At 33.0% G+C, this 20961-nt stretch overlaps 1 long non-coding RNA gene across 1 annotated transcript; it reads left to right on the top strand.

The window, feature by feature from the left end:
* Nucleotides 1-3290: 3290 nt before the first annotated feature.
* On the top strand, nt 3291-9833 carry LOC104105026 (uncharacterized). Its single transcript, XR_011414168.1, has 5 exons — nt 3291-3429; nt 4313-4445; nt 5006-5081; nt 5166-5286; nt 9518-9833. It is a non-coding gene; the product is annotated as an uncharacterized lncRNA (long non-coding RNA).
* Nucleotides 9834-20961: the final 11128 nt, after the last annotated feature.

Below are 20961 nucleotides of genomic sequence, written 5' to 3'. Positions count from 1 at the left end.
GAGATTCATCAGGGCCAGGAGTAGAAAGGCAACTCCCATGGGTAACTTTTAAGAGACCTATCACTAGGTTGCAGAAGAATGAAGAACTTGAGTCAGTTTTAAGAAAAGGCAAAAAGGGAAAAGAATAAGATGAAATTGGTGAAAGATGGAAAGGTTGTAAATGAGAATATAGTGCCTCATACACTAGTTGTTGATGTTGATGATGAGGTAGAAGAGGAACCTGGTTCCTTGGTTCGTAACTTCTCAAAGAAACTTATTGTTCCAAAGTCCAAAAGGGAGTCATCTGTGAGTGAAATGGATTTGAGCAAGGTTGAGGGTGAAAATTCTTGTGAGAAAGTAGCAGAGAAATATAGTGAGAGAGTGGTTGAGGAGTCTGGTGAAAGAGTGGCTGAGGAGTCTGCTGAGAAGGTTTCCAAGAAATCTGCATATAAAGGAAAGAGTGCAAGAAAATCAGTGAAGCAAAAGGCTGGTGCTAATGAGGAACCAGGTTCCTCTAAAAAGGCCAAAGTGAATGTGGTCAGGGATGAGGAAAGGGAGAATTTGAGAAATCAGAAGGTGCTTTGGGGCCGCACATTTGCCCCTTATATTCTTAAAATGTTAGGAGTACGCCAACTGGCTGACATTTGTGAATACCAACAGTGGACACATTTGTTCACTAGTGACAGTCCCAGAGTTTATAAGGCAGAAGTGCGCAGTTTCTATGCCGACCTCTTCACAGTTGAGGATGATAATATCTATCTGAAAGTGATTGGTGTTGATTTTGTGATGGACACTACTGTACTGGGAACCACTTTGGGCGTGCCTACTGAGGGAATGTCCGTTGTTGAGGGAACCTGCTCTTCTAACTTCAGAAATGCCATTGTGAATGATAAGGCCATACAGCAAGGGGAATGGGTACACAAGAAGGCCATTCTTCCAGTGTACCAACTGTTGTTCGAATTGGTGAACAAAGTTCTGCTCCCACGCGCAGAAAGACGGTCCATTACGTCACGAGCAGACATGGTTCTCATGGAAGCAATGGATGGCTACACCACTATAAACCTGCCTGGTCTTATGACAAAATACATGAAGAAGGTGGCAGAGTTCAAGGATGGTAATCATGGGCCGCCTTACCGGTTCCTCCTCACTGAAGTTTTTGAATTTTTCAAAGTCCCTTTAGGAAAAGATAAGGTGGGAACTCGCAAGCAAACCTTCTCCCAGACCACCCTAGAAGAGTTATGAGTGCATTGACCGAAGTGGAGGGGCTGGAAGCAATTCTACTATCTCTCAGCTGATCAAAGCTCAGAACAGTGCCATTGAAGAGATAAGGAAGCTGATGGCAAGGAATACCATTCTCGAAGGTCATCTCAGTTAGGTTCATGAGGTACTGGTTCTAGCAGCTCTCACAACATAGTGGTTTCCCGTCTGACAAAAGAAAATGCTTACCTCAGGAAACAGGTTGAGGACCTGAAAGAGAGACTGCTCAACGAGTAGGTGTCAGCTAATGCTCGAATGGACATCCTTCTTAGAACCCTTGCCTCTTCATCTGGGCCTTCTCCTTCAAGTGCTCCCTAAAAATTGTTCCCTTCCCAGTGTCAAGTTCGTAGTGTTCGTCCTCTTCATCTGGGCCTTTTCCTTCAAGTGCTCCCTAAAAATTGTTCCCTTCCCAGTGTCAAGTTCATAGTGTTCGTCCTCTGTTTTTAGTCTTAATGATGTTTATGATTGGTACATTTTGTTGCTTTTATTTTGTGGATGTTTTGGTAACAATGGAACTGCTCCCTGATTAATTTCCAAAAATTAATGTATGTTTCATCCTTTTGATGTGTATGTCATGCTCTTTTGCTCTATTTTTAGTCATGATTATGTGCACACATATGGCATGAGTTAACCAAGCTAGACCTTTTTTTTTTATTGCTTATGATGCCAAAAGGGGGAACAAGCTGAGGGGAACAGATTCAGGGGGAATACAGAAAACTGATCTACCATTCTGGTTCTTAGGGGGAACTTCAATTATAAGTTTGTCATCATCAAAAAAGGGGAAATTGATAGGTTATATGTATCCCTATTATGTTTTGATGATCTAACAAACTTAATGATAAAAATCAGATAAGGAATCTGTTACACATTCTCAAGTACTTAAAAAATAACAAGTCTCAAGTCAGGGACGTAGTTCAACTCTTCAGAGTCAAAGGAACAATAGAGGGAACAGATGGCCACCAGTTCCCTTGGTGACTGTACAAGTCAACTCTCCATAGCTGTAAAGTTGTTGCCTGCACACGCAACAGTGCAAAAACAGTGCAGCAGTCAACTTTATGGGGAATACCCTTTACCTAACTTGCTTGTATCATTCAAGTGATGTCAGAAATGAATTATTAACATCAAGCAAAGGTAAAAACAAAACACTTTCACATTCAAGAATCGATCAAGTGTGTGTCAATCTTGCAAGTGATTCTCAAGGGCATCAAGAACAAAGAACAACATAACGAAGGACCATTTCCTGTATTGAGTCATTACATATCCTTAGTTGTGTTGCACCTTTGTTGATGGGAGATATATGGATAGGGAAAACGAAAAATGCCAAGATCCTTATCTAATATGCCTGTAAATTTATAAGTTGTTTGAAGATTTGTGGGATTATTTCACTAATTGTTGATCTGGTAGCTATGATTCGGATGAGAAATTATATTCTCGAATGTCTTCTACTCCTCCGCATATGGCTCATCAGCAAGTGGCTATTATTACTGAAAGCAATAAAGCTAACAGTGATACTTATATGAATGAAGAAAAAAAAAAAAAAGTTAAAGTTATATTGTTTTTCTTTATTGACCAGGGGCATTTAGATGTTGAACTAAATGACATTGGGAGAAAGCAAGCTATGGCAGTAAATCACGATGAAGGAACAATATGCTTTTGTTAAGAAGTGTTTCAATTAACCCTCATGAACCACTGGAATTGATGCACACTATCCTTCTCATTACTCAAAAGCCTTTTCTGGGAGCAACATTTATTAATAAATATGAATTACATTATGCAAAGAGAAAGAGCAGGGAAAAGAAAGAGATTGAGAAAGGGTTGGTTGGTACCAATTCCCCCTCCCCTCTTTCTCCCCCGACTTTCCTTCCATTAAAGTAGTGTGTCCACCATGGGAAGAGTCAAGTAACTGGACTACACCTCCATTTGTTAATGACCAGTCAAGGAAAGTACTCTGTCGTCCCCGCTGGGTTAGACAAGTTTTCCAAATTGGAAAGCCAGAGAGGATTACATGGAATTCACCTGTTTCTATCCTTTTCTTTTTTTCTCCTATCTGGGCTTAGTTCCTGAAATATGTTTTGTTCAAAGGTGGCAGCCTGGCTCTCTATGGAGCCAAGGATCTCCATTGTATACTCTTCCGATTTGAAGCGGGCCTATGAGACAGCTGAGACAATTGCAAGGAACTGTGGAGGTCTAGAGGTATGATCTCGCTGTTACTTTGCATGATTGGAATTAAATCCCAATCCATTACTGTTACAAACTTTTTATCCACCATACTCTTCACGTAGCATCCTGAATACGATTTGTTCTTACTACGTGCTACCAATGAGAAACATGTACATGTTGCTTTTGGTTCACCAGTTTCATCTTGTATAACAATTTGCTTTGTTCCCCCCACTTCAGAAACTCCTCCCAGAGATCTTCGTACATTTTTTTAAATGTTTGTTAACTTTTTCCTTTATTAATCATATTTTTTGTGAACTTGTGGCAATAGGGTACTGTTCTGTTTCTTCTATTTGTTGCTTGTTATGAGTGTGGAAAGGAGTCGTGATTTTGGTATGTCATAGTAGTTTTCTTATTACTATGGGAGCAGCAGAATTTAGCAATTTCTTAACTGTGGGAAACTTTAGTAAGAGAACATTTGTTGATTGTGGGCACCGGTCTTACGTAATTCTATAGTTGGATAGTCAATAAGGATTTTGTTGGCCATTAGCTAAAAACATTCCACCAATTGAAAAAGAGGATGGACTAGAATGCTCCTATTGGGCTAAGAAAGGCGTGCAATTCAGCAGAACTGCTACTCAAGAACTATGGTATAATGTCTGTTTGATTCTTTCATGTTTGAAATGTAGAATGCAACATGACCATGTCCAAGGTGTTAGGATCTCGCACCCGTTTTATGTGGCGCAAATATGATATTATATTTGTTATTTCTATGAGTGATGACTTGTGAAGAAGGGAAAAAGTGTTGGGGTTTGATAAGTATGCGTGTATAAGATCTTTGTATACAATTTGACTGGCCGGCCTGTTGGATTAGTCTAATTATTTTATATCGTCATCCTTTCTTTGTATTTAATTCCAGGTGATTAAGGATCCAGACCTTTCGAGAGAGACATTTAGGAGATCTTCAAGGCTATTCTCTTCGTGAAGCAGCTAAAAGTCGACAGAAGGCTTATCAGGCTTTTGTATCTGGGCAGAAAGATCTGGAAATTCCAGTGAGTACCCACTCTCCTATGTTTAGCACATCCTTGTGCTAGTACTGCCTTGATGAGTATCGCCTTATTTCATTTGAATTTTTTTTAAAAAATAAAAAAACTTTTTGAATATAATTTGTTCAATGTGCTTTGGACAAGGGAGGATCGCTCAAATGGCAAGCACCCTCCACCTCTAAGGTGAGGTTAGGGGTTGGTGTCACCAATTAAGCAAAGTGGGGAAGGGCAGCGGTTTACTCGTGCGAGGGAGTTGGAGTGTAAAGAAAAACGTGAATGTTCAATGTGCTGCATTAATTATGGATGTAGTATCTGTGAGCTTTCAAGGTGCAAATTAACCTGAAAATCCTTCTTCAAGATAAGTTTCACCTACCAGAAATGAATCAAATAGAAACAGGACTTGAGGAATATAGGATCAAGCTTGTTCACCACACCGATCTCCCATAAAAATATAAGTGAATAACTTAAAAGGAAAAAAAAGAACAAGATAAGAGGGAGAAAAAGATGAGTGTCTGTGTAATGAAGGGCTGCATGTATGAGATTGACTTTATTCAACTTATTCGCAGGGTGGTGGGGAAAGTTTAGATCAAGTTTACCAACGTTGTACATCTTGTTTATTTAGGATTGCAAAGAAGCGGAGAGGTACATTTGACCTTTGAAATTGGTTAAGGGTCAGATCTTACAAAGATTATTTGTGCACATAAAAAGTGTTTGTTTCGAATGCAGGAGTAGTTGTGGTATCTCATGGTGGTGCAAAGTGCAATCAGAGCACTCCACAGACGGGCTTTCCCACATCTCAACCAGACTGAATTTCTCGACTCAGGTTTTGGTGGGGACAAAACTTCTGGTTAGTTATGCATGGCACTGTCGACATAATTGTTCTGGATAACTGAAAATCTAGAAAATATTGCTCTTACTCTGTCGTATCTTCAAAAATAGCTTGGTGCATTTAAACTCTGAAATATCGCCAGCATGTTATAGTAGGCATTTGGACATAGAATTCCAAAAAAAAAAATCAAATTTGAAATTTCACTAAAATTTGAATCGAAGATGAAGTTGTGTTTGGTTATAATTTTTGCAACATATTTGGATGTCTTTTTTTCAACATATTTTGTAACTAAACGCTAGCAACCTTCCCATTTTCAATTGAAAAACTGGTTCTCAATAGTTTTTCAAATTTGAAAATGCATTTTCAAGTAAGATTGGAAAAATTGCAAGATTTTGATAACCAGACATTGTTTTCAAAAAAGAAATTAAAAAAAAGAAAAAATTTCTTATGTCCAAACGGCTTCATAGTTAAGTGCACCCATTTTCTCCGGTCCTTTATTATATTTCAGTATTTATTTCTGTTCCTTTTTTTGTTATCGGTAAGGTATTGTAGGATCTTAGCCTACTATGCTGTTGGATTGATTTAATATTATAGTTGCAATGACAAAAGTAATAATAACATGGGATTTTTTAATTCATATACGCTATTTGAAATGTTATTACGAAAAATGTCCATGTTTTGATATTTATCCGACCTAAACACATTTTAGTTTCAAAATATATACAATCCACCTTAAAAGGCTTTCAATCCATTATTTATACCTTCAATCAAGGGATTTAGTTACACCATTTTCCTTTTTTCTCTCATCTCTCCCCTCTTCTCTCCAGATTGAACTTATATTTAGGGATTTAGAGAATCTAATCCCTCCGATCTCAACTGATATATATAGCTTGAGTTGAAAATTCGAATTCAATTGTGCCTAATCTGCAACTTCCACAATGAATTCGCCCTAAAGTTCTTGAACGGTTAATTGTAAATGACTCAATTTATAATACGCATGGAGGACTTGCGTTGACTGGTATGAAGGTGCACATACTTTTCAAACAGGCTTGATGTTTACAAATTGAATAAAAATTAGGAAAAGGTGTTACGCCCAAACAAGGAAGAGACAGTTATTTGTTTCTTCTTTTTTTCTCCCACGCTATTGAAATGCATTAGCTTAATACTCTTTTGGACCCTATGAAGTTGACAACTTCAAGATGTATAGAAAATTGGTTGATGATTGATGGTCTCATGAGTCATGACATGATTGCTTTCAGAGCGTCTTTGATATATCGGTATTTGAATGGAAAACCTAACTCATTGGCCCTCGATGGAACCACCTTCTTCCCATCCAACACCTGAAATACACATTACTAGGCATTTGGACAATATTTGGTTGAAGTTAATGGAAAAAATAAAAGTATAAAAGTATAATATATACATAATAATTATATATTGTACAACTTATCTATAATTTATTTATAACTTTCATACATTATTTCTATCCAGTTATATACAACTACAATATCATACCACTTAAATATAATTTTTATACAAATTTTATACAATATGTATTTTGTATATTTTGTATCTGATTTATACATAGTAAAAATAAATTTCATACAACTAATTATATATTATAAAACTTACCTACAACTTATCTACAACTTTCATACATTATTTCTACCTAATTATATACAACTACAATATCATACCACTTAATTACAATTTTTATACAAATTTTATACAATATGTCTTTTGTATATTTTGTATCTGATTTATACATAGTAAAAATAAATTTCATACAACTAATTATATATTATACAACTTATCTACAACTTTCGTACATTATTTCTACTCAGTTATATACAACTACAATATCATACAACTTAAATATAATTTTTATACAATATTGTTCAACTTTCATACAATATTTAAATAAAAATATATATATAAATAATTTTCTACAATTTTACTATAATTTTATTACAATTTCGTAAGTATAATGTATGTCATGTCTTCTTCTTTCGAGTTTCAATATAAAATTCAGCCAAAATCAAGTCTAATCTTTACTTAAAACACCCTCAAAATTGAGATATAAACTCCAAACAATATTCTCAATTGTTTGCAACAACACCCAATCCAAACAAATAATGGTTTTTGAAAATCCAAATTCGAATTCAAAGCTTCAAAGCTTTTTAATGGTTGTCAATGGTGGAGAGTCAAACACTTTCAAAATTTATTAATTGACAATTTCAATTTGAACACCAATTGTGCAACATTACTGGAATTTGAACACCAATTGTACAACACCTTCAGCTCTACATTACTAGAATTTCAATAAGCATGGAATTGTTGTTATCTTTTCCTTTGCTCTACATTACTGAAATTAGGGATTGAGAGATAGAGAGAGATGTAGAGAGAGAGAGAGACGGAAAGAGAGAGTGCATGAGGGAGAGAGAATAAGGTTGGGAAATAATTGATTCATATTATAAAGAGATACTCATTTAATTCCTAAAATATATATAATTAGTAAATTTATATAATTGAAACTTGAGTAGTGTGGGTAATAAAATTTCAAATAGTATATAGAAATATAAAAATTTAGAATGATATTGACATTTGGATGATGCGAAGAACTAAAGAGTATTGGGGGGATGAGATGGTGGGGCACACAAGTCGTTTCTCGTTTTACTTACATTTGGGATATGGAGTGGACATCATTGCCGTCCTAGCTCCTTGGTGGAGTTCAATCATGTAGCTGCGTTGGTCAACGCTTACTTTTAAGTAGAAACTTATACATACTTTTTTTTCTTTAAGTAACTCGAAATATTTATCTATTCGAACATGCTCTTGGTTGTTGAAACGAATATACTTAGCAAATGATAAGAGATCACTTTCTTGGGTACAATGTCCTGTGGCAAGTCAGTGAGGTAATTTGTCAGGTTTCCTTGCATTTAATAGTTAGTTAATATTTAGTTGCTTGATTATCAGCCACAACTACAACTGATTAACCTACCGTGACCAACCTCCAACCATAATCTTAATCAGATCACATAGGTTATGTCATTACACACTTATTGTGATTTTTCACATGGCGATGGCAAGATTTCTCTTTGTAGCATAAAGTCAGATGATTACTCGTAAGTGGATAATTGAAGTAATATGGTTATCAAAGTCTTACATAAGAAAGCTTGTTTAGAGTATGTCGCAATATAAAGAATCCTGTGCGTTTCATCCTTTCTATAGCCCCATCACCGCATGGTGCAAATTATTCCCACCAAAAGATTACAATAAAAAGGACAATTCAATGCATAAAATATTCCGTACGTGTTCACGTAGTTTTCGGCGAAAAACTGCACCCAAGTGGTGTGATGTAGACGACCTACCATAACACAAGCAATAATGACTGCTCAAATATTTCACTTTGTGCCCATTGTTAAGAGATACCCAGATTCACAGACTAAGCTGGGTGGATCAATATAGTACAAGTATTACAATTTCCGTTATGTATATAAAGTAGGCAAATTCCGTTTTCAAATACCAGATACCGCTCTCAAATCCTTAAACTTTTTGACTTAATACATTGATTATTATATATCTATACGCTTTAAATCACCTTTCCAAAGTTGCTTTTTCCTGCAATGGCAATTGGCATGCATAAGGAAAAAAGAGAATTCCGAATGGGGAAAAAAAGAAGGAAAACTGTGCTATATATCCAGAAAAAGAAAAAGAAGAAGAAAAAGAAAAACAAAGCACAGGAAATTGAGAAAAAGTGTGGAAAAGTGATAAATATGCGAAATAATTTATTAAAAATAAAAATAAAATAAAAAACTCTGGATCACTTTGTCATATCACAAAGAAATATTTTTACTTCCTGTAACAAACCATTACACCCTATTTATTATAAACCAAAATTATTTTAAAATATTATTATATATAGCTACCTTTTATATTTTATAGCAAGATAGTTATTTATTGTATACACTACTATATAGACGTTAAATACGCTATTTATATTTTTTCTCTCTTTTTCTTTCAGTTAACACACGTTCTCTCTCAAATCACAATAAAAAAAATTATTTCTCTCCACGATCTCTCTCTCACACCAAGATTGCAGGAACAAATTTCTCAGAATTGATCATCAACGTTTTTGCTCCAAAAGTTCATGGTAATTGGTAAAGCTTTTGGTCGGTTCACGCCAAATTACTCTGACATTCTTCTTTTTCTCTTCGCTCTTTTTTTTTTTAATTTTCGCCATTGTTAGGTTTTGAGAAAGATACTTCAAATTTCGTCTTCAATGGTTGCTTCAACAACTCCGAAAAGGGTTACACGAGGTATACTCACTAAAGCACTCAATTTTGATCGTCGGCGTCAGAGTCGTCCACTATTGGCCCATCCTCTTTGGCGAACCGATCTGGCCATGGCTACATTGGAGAAGATTTGAGGGCCGGATTTTTGTTCGTCTCCATTTTTAGTTTTAATACAATGTATACAGTATTTTGCTTGGCCGGAAAAAGTCATCTTCGACAAACTTTCTTCTATTTTTTGCTTTGTTAGTCACATATAATGATACAAACACACCTAACTATATTGTATTTTTGTATAAATACATTATTTTTTGCATGTATATATGTATTCCGAAGGTCTGTATTTTTTTAATACGGTCGATTATCATAGTGTTTTGTAATTTTTTATTGTTTGAATACAATCAAATTAAATACGGTGATTTGAATACAATGTATAATAGTGAATAATGAATATATGTTAATTGAATACAATGTATACAGTCGAATTGAATAGAATGGTATACACCTCATTTCTTAATAGTACTCATTGTATTTATAAATAGAGTCGTACGAATACATAGAATATAGCACAGTACCAGCGAAATTTATATAGAATTGATTTTGTTGAGTTAAATTAGGAGTGATACACGCTAATTGATCATCTTTCCATTATTAAACAGTTGGACTCACCTATTTTTTAGGCGACTTACGCTACTATATCCATGAATACAGTAGCACGAATATAGTGAATACAGTCGCACAGATGGACTCCCCTATTACTGTATTCATGAATACAGTAGCGTGAATACAACGAATACAGTCATGTAGCAGCGAATATTATGTGAAATTGTTTTTGTAGAGTTAAATTATGAGTGATACATGCTAATTGATTCTCTTTCCATTATTAAACATCTGGACTCCCCTATTTGTTTAGGTGAATACAATCGCACAACTGGACTCCACTACTTTTTAGGCAAATTTTACTATTGTATTCATGAATACAGTAGCGCGAATACAACGAATACAAACGCATAACAACTAAATAATAGCTATAGGAATTAATTATGTATATGGTAGCTATAGGAAATTAATAGCCACTAAACAATAGTGGTTTCTAAAAATTCCTCTATTACAAACATCACATATTTTAAAGGGATCTTTACATAAATAGCCGGTCATATTAATTATTTACTTTTTCTAGCCATATACATAGATTATATATTGATTATACACAATTATACTTATGTAATACATAAATTATGCATAAATTATACATTCACCGGCTATGTTTAGTTTAGGTAGTAGGGTGGACAACTATTTGAGTTACTTCTTCTATTTTGTAAATAGGGACCTTGCGACAATATACTTGTTAAGTTCTCCATCCAAGACTTAGGTGGTCCATTCCTATCCTTATTTCGTCTTTTCCATAAAAACATTGTTAGGTTGGTAGTGGCTTCGTCATCTCGTATAAATTTCTCTTCCATCTTATTTATGAACTTATACATAAGCTCTTCTAAACTACCATTCTCCTTTTGAGGTGGTTGTCTCACTTCGCTTTCCAGTCATAATATGGGTATTCATCCCAATCAGAGTCAGAGTTGTACCCATATGACTCCTCATACCTGTACGGACTAGAGACAAAGTGAGAGTGTTCAAAAGATAAATCATAGGAAGAATACCTACATGCTTGACAATCAACCCATAGATGATTTCCACCGCATTTAAAACACATAGCAGACTGCTGACAGTGTTCAGCTGCTAACTCTTCAACCGTTTTCTTCGGCTGGTTGTACTTTATCTTCACATCATTTAGAGTTCAATAACAAGAATATGCACTTCAAGATTTCTTCAACAAAAAAATCTTGAAGAGAAGTTTAACCAAACAAATTAAAAATAAAAGAAAATAAAATTAAAAATTAATTCCTGAATTTGCACTATAAACTATTTCAAATACTATTGATTGTCAATCCCTGGCAACGGCGCCAAAGTTATGTGCATTTTACTGGACAATACGTAGTATGCTTGCTCGATTCTTCGTTTCGTTCTTAAAGTGCACTATCATCCGTTGATCCCCGAACATATTCCCAACTAAATCATTGGGCTTTTACTCAAACTTCTAAGCTCCAGAATAGCTTGAATTCATTCCATAACATCTGCATAGATCAGAATCACTCCTACAAGGCATAAAACACACAATTAGAGTAAAACACTAGCGATTAAAGCTCAAACTCAATTAAAGTGCAGTAAATTGGAGTGTAATAAGCGACTAAAATATGAGATTATAGAATACCATCACCCGAATTTTTGTTCGTCTCCATTTTTAGTTTTAATACAACGTATACAGTATTTTACTTGGCCGAAAAAAGCCATCTCCGACAAACTTTCTTCTCTTCTTTGCTTTTAGTCACATACAATGATACAAATACATTGTATTCTGTACAAATACACCTAACTATATTGTATTTTTGTATAAATGCATTATTTTTTCGCCTGTATTTATGTATTCCGAAGGTTTGTATTTTTTTTAATACAACTGATTATCACTGTGTTTTATGATTTTTTGTTGTTTGAATACAATCGAATTGAATACGGTGAATTGAATACAATATATAATAGTGAATAATGAATATTTGTTAATTGAATACAATGTATACAGTCGAATTGAATAGAACGGTATACACCCCATTTCATGATACTCATTGTATTTATAAATACAGTCGTGCGAATATATGGAATATAGAACAGTAGCAGTGAAATTTATATAGAATTGATTTTGTTGAGTTAAATTATGAGTGATACACGCTAATTGATTCTCTTTTCATTATTAAACAGCTAAACTCACTTATTTTTAGGCGACTTCCGCTACTATATTCATGAATACAGTACCACAAATACAGCGATTGCAATCACACGACTGCACTCTCCTATTACTATATTCATGAATACAGTAACAAGAATACATTGGATACAGTCGCGTAGCAGCGAAATTTATATGGAATTGATTTTGTAGAGTTAAATTAGGAGTGATACACGCTAATTGACTCTCTTTCCGTTATTAAACAACTGGAGTCCCCTATTTTTAGGCGAATACAATCGCACGACTGGACTCCCCTATTTTTTAGGCAAATTCTACTATTGTATTCATGAATACAGTAGCGTGAATACATCGAATACAATCGCATAACAACTAAATAATAATTATAGGAATTAATTATGTATAAAGTAGCTATAGGAAATTAATAGCCACTAAACAATAGTGGTTTCTAAAAGTTCTTCTATCACAAACAACACATATTTTAAAGGGATCTTTACATAAATAGTCGGTCATATTAATTGTTTACTTTTTTTAGCCATATACATAGATTATATATTGATTATACACAATTATACATATGTAATACATAAATTATGCATATATTATACATTCACCGGTTATGTTTAGTTTAGGTAATAGGGTGGACAACTATTTTGTAAATAGGGACCTTGCGACAATGTGTCAATACTTGTTAAGTTCTCCATCCAAGATTTAGGTGGTCCATTCCTATCCTTGTTTCGTCTTTTCCATAAAAGCTGGTAAAAAATCCTTATCAACTGAGAAGAATTTTTAATATAAATAATTATCCATAAAAAAATATTCGCGTTTCATTTCAATTTATGTGAACTTATTTGACTGAACACAGAATTTAAGAAATAGATAAGACTTATAAACTTGTGGTGTAAAATGAGACATATATATTTTGTTGACTATAAATCATTGCATAAAGATAAAATTAAAATTGAGAGAATATTAATTATCTAATAAATTAAATAAGTATCTGCTATAACATACTAAAATAAATTAAATAAAAATTTAAATTATCAGTGCACATAAATTAAATTATATTTCTTTAAAAGGAAAAGAAAGAACAAAAGATATCTCTATTTTGAAGGTAGGCCTAAGCAGAAATAAGCACCTGATGTAACAGAGAGAAGTAAAAATAATAGATGAGGATTGGTTGAAGGTTGAGGGACGGTGTATTTGTGTCGGATTTAGGAGTTTTGCACTAAAAAAATGTATTTTGCGGAGATAAATTAGTCCCTCTTTTATAGGGAAAAGAAAAGTTGGCACCACCACCTTAATCATAAGTCATAACCATTATCGACAATGTGACATTATTATCCATGATGTTTTTGAGTTAAATTGGTCGGATCCCCCCTTGTTGTCAAAAGGTTAATGCAGTGAATCAAAGTTAAAGTACTCGCTAATAAGATTTTGACGAGTTAAGGTGAAAGTATTAAAATCAAAAAATTTAATATTCAATCTCTATTTAAATATGAATTTATGTTCAATTTTATTTAATATCTTCTTGCTAATGTCAAAGAAAAAAATAATTAAAAGTCAAGTGCTCAGCCGGCAACAACAGTTCATCCTATTTTTCTAAACCTTCTCCTTGTTTATTGGTCAACTTGCATGATCATTTTATATTGACGTCCCCTTCATTGCTTTTTACAACCAAGAAAATTGAGAGAAATAATAATTCTTTTTTCTATTCTTATTTTTTTCATTTGGCAGATGATTCCATTCCGCAATAGCTTACATTGGCGGCATGTTCAAACCAGAAACCAGAATCAGAAGACTCTACCGATGTGCTTCAGACAGTTTACGCAAATACAAACATTAATTAGTGATTATTTTCACAGTTAGAATCCGTAACATAGTGATATATAAGTCACACATATACAACTTTATTACTTCAAGGTCCTCTTCCTATATATTTCCTTCGTTTTAATTTATGTGAACATATTTCATTTTTAGTCCGTGTAAAAAAGAATGACATTTTTTCTTATTTGGAAACAATTTATCTTTCTGCAATGATTTATAACCACACAAAATATATGTGTCTCGTTTTACACCACAAATTTAGAAGTTTTTTATTTTTTTTTAAATTTCGTGTCTAATCAAATGGGTTCACGTAAATTAAAACAGATGGAATATAATAAAAATATGTCTTATAATCATTTTAATTAGTGTTATATGCGAGTAAGATTTTATCGGGATAACTTTCACTTATTTATAGTGTGATGTGAATGGACCATGTGCTTCGTTTAGCTCCAACTAACTTACTGTCAAGTGTCAACATCTCCATCATCCCATTCAATACTAATGAAAGCAACCAACTAAACAGTGCGTATTTAATTTTATATTAGTATTAGCACCCGTGCGGATGCGCGAACACTAATCATATCAAAATATTTAAGTTATTTGAATTATATGTAAATAATTTTAAAATTTAAACTTTCTCAGTAAATAGAGATAATCATTGGATATTAATAATAAACGTTAAATGAAAAAAATTAACCATTTCTTCTATTTTTCTATTTTGATACCATTCTCGTCGGTGTCATTCGATCCTAAAAATAGTCAGGAAGCAAAATAATAACTCATATTTATGGTAAAACAATCAAATGTTGAGACTATGAATGACTCTTTGGATACGACTTGACTCTTTAACTACTACTTGAACTCTTATTTTGTCTGTTGATATCTCTTAAAAAATATTTCTTTTTTAAAATTTCAGTTTCTAAAACTTTATTTTTCAATAATAATTATTTTTATAATAATATAAGTGAAAATATTATCCTTAATTAAAAACTCATTTTAGTTGGCTATCTAAAAATTTAAAAATTCTCTAGTAGTGAATTTTTTTCCAGTATGACTCCATTTTGATATTTGACATTAACCATGTTAAATATCTGAGTTATTTGAATTATATGTAAATAACCTTAAAATTTAAGCCTACTAAATAATTATAGATAATCGTTAGATATTAATTAAGAAACACTACATGAAAAAAGACTAACATTTTCTCAAATCGCGTGGTGATAATTTTATTTTTGCATTATTCTCATTGGTGTCATTGGAACCTAAAAATAACCACAAAACGAAATAATAACTCATATTTATGTCAAAGTTCAAAGGTTGACACAATATAAATGACTCTTTGGTTACGGCGTGCTCTTATTTGGTATGATATTATCTTTCAAAAAAAATTTCTATTTTGAAATTTCAATTTCTAAAATTTTATATATATTTCAATAATGATTATCTTTATAATGATGCAAGATATTATCCTTAATTTAAAATTCACTTTAATCGGCTATCTAAAAATTTAAATAATTTTTTAGCCGGAAAAACTTTATTTCAGTATGACTCCATTTTAAGTTTATCGATATCTCTAGCCACATATTTTGAATTTTTAATACCCTATATATACAAAAAATTTGTTCTTTGAATAATTAAATGTTAAATTAGTTGATTGTTATTATATAACATTACATATATTGTCTTAAAATTGCCAATTAGTTTATTTTTCGACACCATACTTGGTTTAACCTCAATGCAAACTATTCAAATTGCATTTAAATTCAAATTTGAATATCATATCAGTTTGTTAATAATAGTAATTTTTCAAAACGATACACAATGTAAATAGAAAAAAAATTCTAACATATCCTTATCTTATAATCTATGTATTTGAGTTGAAAAAAATATTTGAAATCGATGAGATTAGCTTCCAAATTTTTTATATTCAACAAAGATGAAACATAAGAAGAAATTCGTTGCCATCTCTTATTTCTAATTTTTAGATCTTTCATGCATTTATTTTTTCAATATTTATTATCTTTTATCTTATTTTTTATGTCATTCTTTCTTTTTTTTTACAAAAAATTAATTTATTTCACTATAAAAGGATGAGTTTTAATAGAAATTGTCTACGTACGAACTTTATTTATATTTTTAGTCTTTTGGTTGAAATTCTTTCATATTTTTCTTTTGGCTTTATCTAATCAGCCTAAATAAGTGCTCGCCCGATCACTTAAATTAAAAAATTAAAGGAGGTGTAATTTCTATATAATCCATATATAATATGTGTATAATCATGTGTTGTCGGTATATCATCTATTTATATTAGCTATAAAAAGTAAACAATAAATCTGGCCGGATATTTATGTAAATATTCCATAAGATTTCGATTTTTTGAGTTTATCCATGATATGACTTCTATTATAATAATTTTAAAAGCTCTCTACTAATGTTCAAAAATATCTTATCTTTTTATTATCTTTAAAGTAGAAAAGAGTAAAGAGTTTGTTCGAAATAATTTGTTTACATTTTTAAAAAAAAATCACGTCATACCTTTTATTTTTAAAAATATACTTTGTTACACTTGAAAATCGCTATAGAAACTATCAATTAGAAACCAATATCTCTCTTGTTGAGTTCGAGAAAAAAAACCTTTCACATGATCTGATAATTCAAAACTAATATTCTTTGGCGAAAAAAATACTACACCCTTGTAATATTGGTTTGATTGCAGGGCAGCTAAATAAAGGGGTTTTAGCTTATACCCTTCAATTCCTAGAATGTGCTAAATTGAAATTACTGATAGTAATTGTATAGACAAAGTTTTGTTATTTGTTTGATGTCCATTTATACAAATTGACTCTTCAAACAAATATTCTTCAAAAAAAAATAAAAAAAATTAATATTGATTGATTTTTGTGATCTTTCTTTCTCTAGCATATATGTTTATTTCATTATATATGTAAGTAAACTTTATTCGATTTTTAAACTCTTTTTTGTTATTTGGATAAATATAGACGTGTACCATATATATATTATATTTATTTTAAAAGAAATTCGCTTTATTCAAATCTAGCTACAATGTTTTAAAGAACTATAATTATAGGGTTTTAAATGTGAAAAAGTTTTATAGTTATATGGAGTAGTTTTTTTTTTTTTTTTGCCAGAGGCGAAGTAACATTTAAATAATAGAAAATATAACAAAAGTTCCTAACATGATTGCATATGATCATTAACCGAATTAAGTATGATAACATGATAGAAAAAAAAGATAAATTTTTATTTTTAATTTAAATTCGAATTTTAAAACTTAACCTATAAATTCAAAATTATCTTTTAATTCAAATTCAGTTTATATATATAATATTCGTATTTGACTAACATAGTCAAATATATAATAAAGTTACCATATACTATTGACATTTATTAACTTGCCACTTGGATTAACCATAATGATAATTATATATGGTAACTTTATTACTTTAATATATATATATATATATATATATATATATAGATTGGAAACAAATTAAACGCCACAGATTTTATGGGGTTCCCCTCAAGGCAGGGACTGAACTACTTGACAATGAGAGGAGCTGTTGTTTAACAGATTAGATTTGTAATGTTTCCCGAAAAGATTTTGCTTCTGAACCAAGAAATAACCATATTGTAGTACTGTACAGTGTACATGCATTTTCTGGTTGTTTCTCCATTTTCTATAAGAAGCTTCTCTCAAGAATCTAGGAAGAATGAGATTTGATGATTGGCAACCATATGCATCAATAATAATTATATGGTGCAAAGTCATTTGTTTTATAAAATTATTTAGATAATTTATTTGTAGTTGCACCTAGTTTGCGTTTTAACAGTCTGTTTGGATTGTTGTTATTTATTATTTTTTAATGTATCGTATTATATTATATTGTATTATTTTAATTTATACAATATATATATATATATATATATATATATATATTTGAAAAGATTGTATTGTTTTTCATCGTTTCATAATGTCATATACCAGCAATTTGAAGAATTTGCGTACAACATTACGAAGAAAAAACATAGTATGAGGTGGAATAATTATTAAAAAGGTAGGATGAAGAGTTAAATAGAATTATAGTAAGGACAAGATGAGAAAAGAATGGATTATTGATACGATACCATAAATTTAAAATAACAATTAAAAAAAATACTGCATTGTATTTAAAGTTACAAACGAAACAATAGAATACGTCACAACCATTCGAACAAACTGTAAATTCTATCTCTCTAGGTTTATGTTATCCTTTTATCTTCTTTATGTTTATTGACAACAGGAGATTTGTTAATTCCTGTGGCTAAGGCATAGCCTTGTTCAACCCAACTCTTCAACCAAAAAGGATTGCTGATCAGTTCCATCCATTTTCTAATGAACATGAATTGTTTAAATTTTCCTTTGACTTCTTCGGGGATGATTCGTGATTTATTTTCTATTCCCAGATTGGGGGATCTCTTTCAGAACGCAACTTATTGTTCAACAAAATTCCTCTGGCTAGTAAACAAGTTTCTAACTACAAATCAATAATTACTTAAGCACGTATTAGTAATGGAAAAAGTCTATTAATTCAATCTCCTACATGCCACTATATGGGTCAAAATCTGCCTAAGAGCATTTAACATGAAGCGATGTCGCCATAGGTAATTTGGCCGAGGTCGACTAATAACTAATGAGATTTATGGCCGAGCAACCAGTTATGGCCGAGGTCAAGTATCAGAGAGTAGTTAACGACCAGTTCAGTAATAGAACCTTTAAGAGAATATTCCGTTAGTTATTCTTGATACTTGTATTTTTAGGGTTAATTGAAGACTTGGCCTATAAATAGAAAGAGGGACATCAGATGAAGGAGATCTCTCTCTCACAAGAACTTACTTGACAAACATACTCTCTACATCTTTTATAGCAGATCCAAGAAAGGCTTCAAAAATTCTTGTATCTATCTATCATTCATCGTAGTCAGAAGAAGAACCGTTTTTATCCTATTCGATTTTGGGTGAATCATTCCCTTTATTTACCTTAGTGTCATTCAAAGTACTTGAATGCTAGATCTTCCTCTACCATTACTGGTATTCGCATATTGAATTCATATCTAAAGTTATTATTATTAGCTAGGTTTAATCCCAAATTAAATACATTCAATTAGTTTAGCCAAAGACAATCATTTTTTGCTCAAACAATTTGGCACCGTCTGTGGGGATTGTCTAGTTAAATCTTTAGTTTCTTTTGGATCTATAAGTAGCACTGTTCAAAAAAAAAAGAGAGAAGTTTGTACTTCCTTGTACACCCAGTTATGACATGGCGGTAAAGGAGAAGAAAGGATGAAGGCAGTAGCCGATCTCACTACCAACCTCTTAAACACCATCAAAGAGGTCTCCGAAACAGAAGGCGAAGACATAATGCCTAACAACTCTCCCCGATGAAGTGAATCACTCCTCCCTCATGGCAGTATCACAACATCCCATGGTAAAGGAACTTCTACGTCCACAGCGGAAGAGGCACCACCATCGTTGAAGAAGCTACTCGAGGCTTGGCTGATAAATACATTGACCAGCATCCTCAACAAGCCCACTCACGAGGTATTTAGAGAAAATGCAAAGGCTTGCATTGCACCAGCAACGGCCAACCAGTATGATCCTCTCCCTTCAGTAACAGGTATCACTCACAAACTAATAATGCAGGTAACGACACCCTCACATCCATTCTGAGGACAATGGAAGAAATAAAAAATAAAAACAAAATGCTTCGGGATCAAATGAGAGAGCACCAAGAAAGAGTCGACAAAATACCGGTGCCCCAAAACTCTTGCCAAAAAGAGACGCTGGTCGGTTCGTCGAGCAACCCTACAATGATGAAGCCGCCCTACATGCCATACCCAAGGCGTTCAAGATGCCACCTTATCTGAAAATTTATGACGGTACGACCGACCCCGAAGATCATGTGATTTACTATGTCACTACAGTAAAAGGCAATGACCTCACCAAAGAACAAGTGTCCTTCATCCTGTTGAAAAAATTTAGTGAAACTCTCACTGGGGGCGCACTAACTTGGTATTCACAGCTGCCCGCGCTCTCCATTGAAACATTCGAGGAGATGGACAACAAGTTCGTAACGGCCCATGCTCGAGCTAAAAAATTGGAGGCAAAAGTGAACGATATATTTGCCATCAAACAATCATTTGGAGGGGGATTGAGGGACTTCCTTGCTCGATTAGTAAGGATGACCTTACCAAATGTATCGGAAGGAATGGCAATAGCAGCTTTCCAGAACGGGATGAACATGAATGGCTCAAGGGCAACCAGAAAACTACTAAGCCGGCTTATGAAATATCCTCCAACCACTTGGGATGAAATACACAATGCCTACTATGCCGAGGTCCGTGCTGACGAAGACGACCTGAATGGGCCAATCCATTGATTGACCTCGGTACAAGCCGAAACCAGGAAGGATCGAAGAAATGATGCCAGGAGAGATATCGCAGCCCCATGATCCAACCGAGAAAGGCATCACACATATGTCAGAAATGCCATCATGACCAATTTGCGCCACGAAGAGGGCCCAGGGACTCACCGGAACGAGAGAGGTGTGCCCCATTTACTATCCGCTCATAATTTTTATGTGTCACCTTCAAAAATAGTTTATGCATTGGAGAAGCTCGGACCAAAAGTAAAGTGGCCGCAAAAGATGAGGTCAGATCCAAGCACTACAAAGTCAAAAGCCCTCTGCGAGTTCCACTAAGAGCGAGGTCACAAAACTGAGGA

This window comes from Nicotiana tomentosiformis, chromosome 2 (assembly GCF_000390325.3).
Source record: "Nicotiana tomentosiformis chromosome 2, ASM39032v3, whole genome shotgun sequence".
NCBI classification, from domain to species: Eukaryota; Viridiplantae; Streptophyta; class Magnoliopsida; order Solanales; family Solanaceae; genus Nicotiana; species Nicotiana tomentosiformis.
Note: the sequence above shows the minus strand (reverse complement) of the source record. Positions and strands in the feature narration are given on the sequence as shown.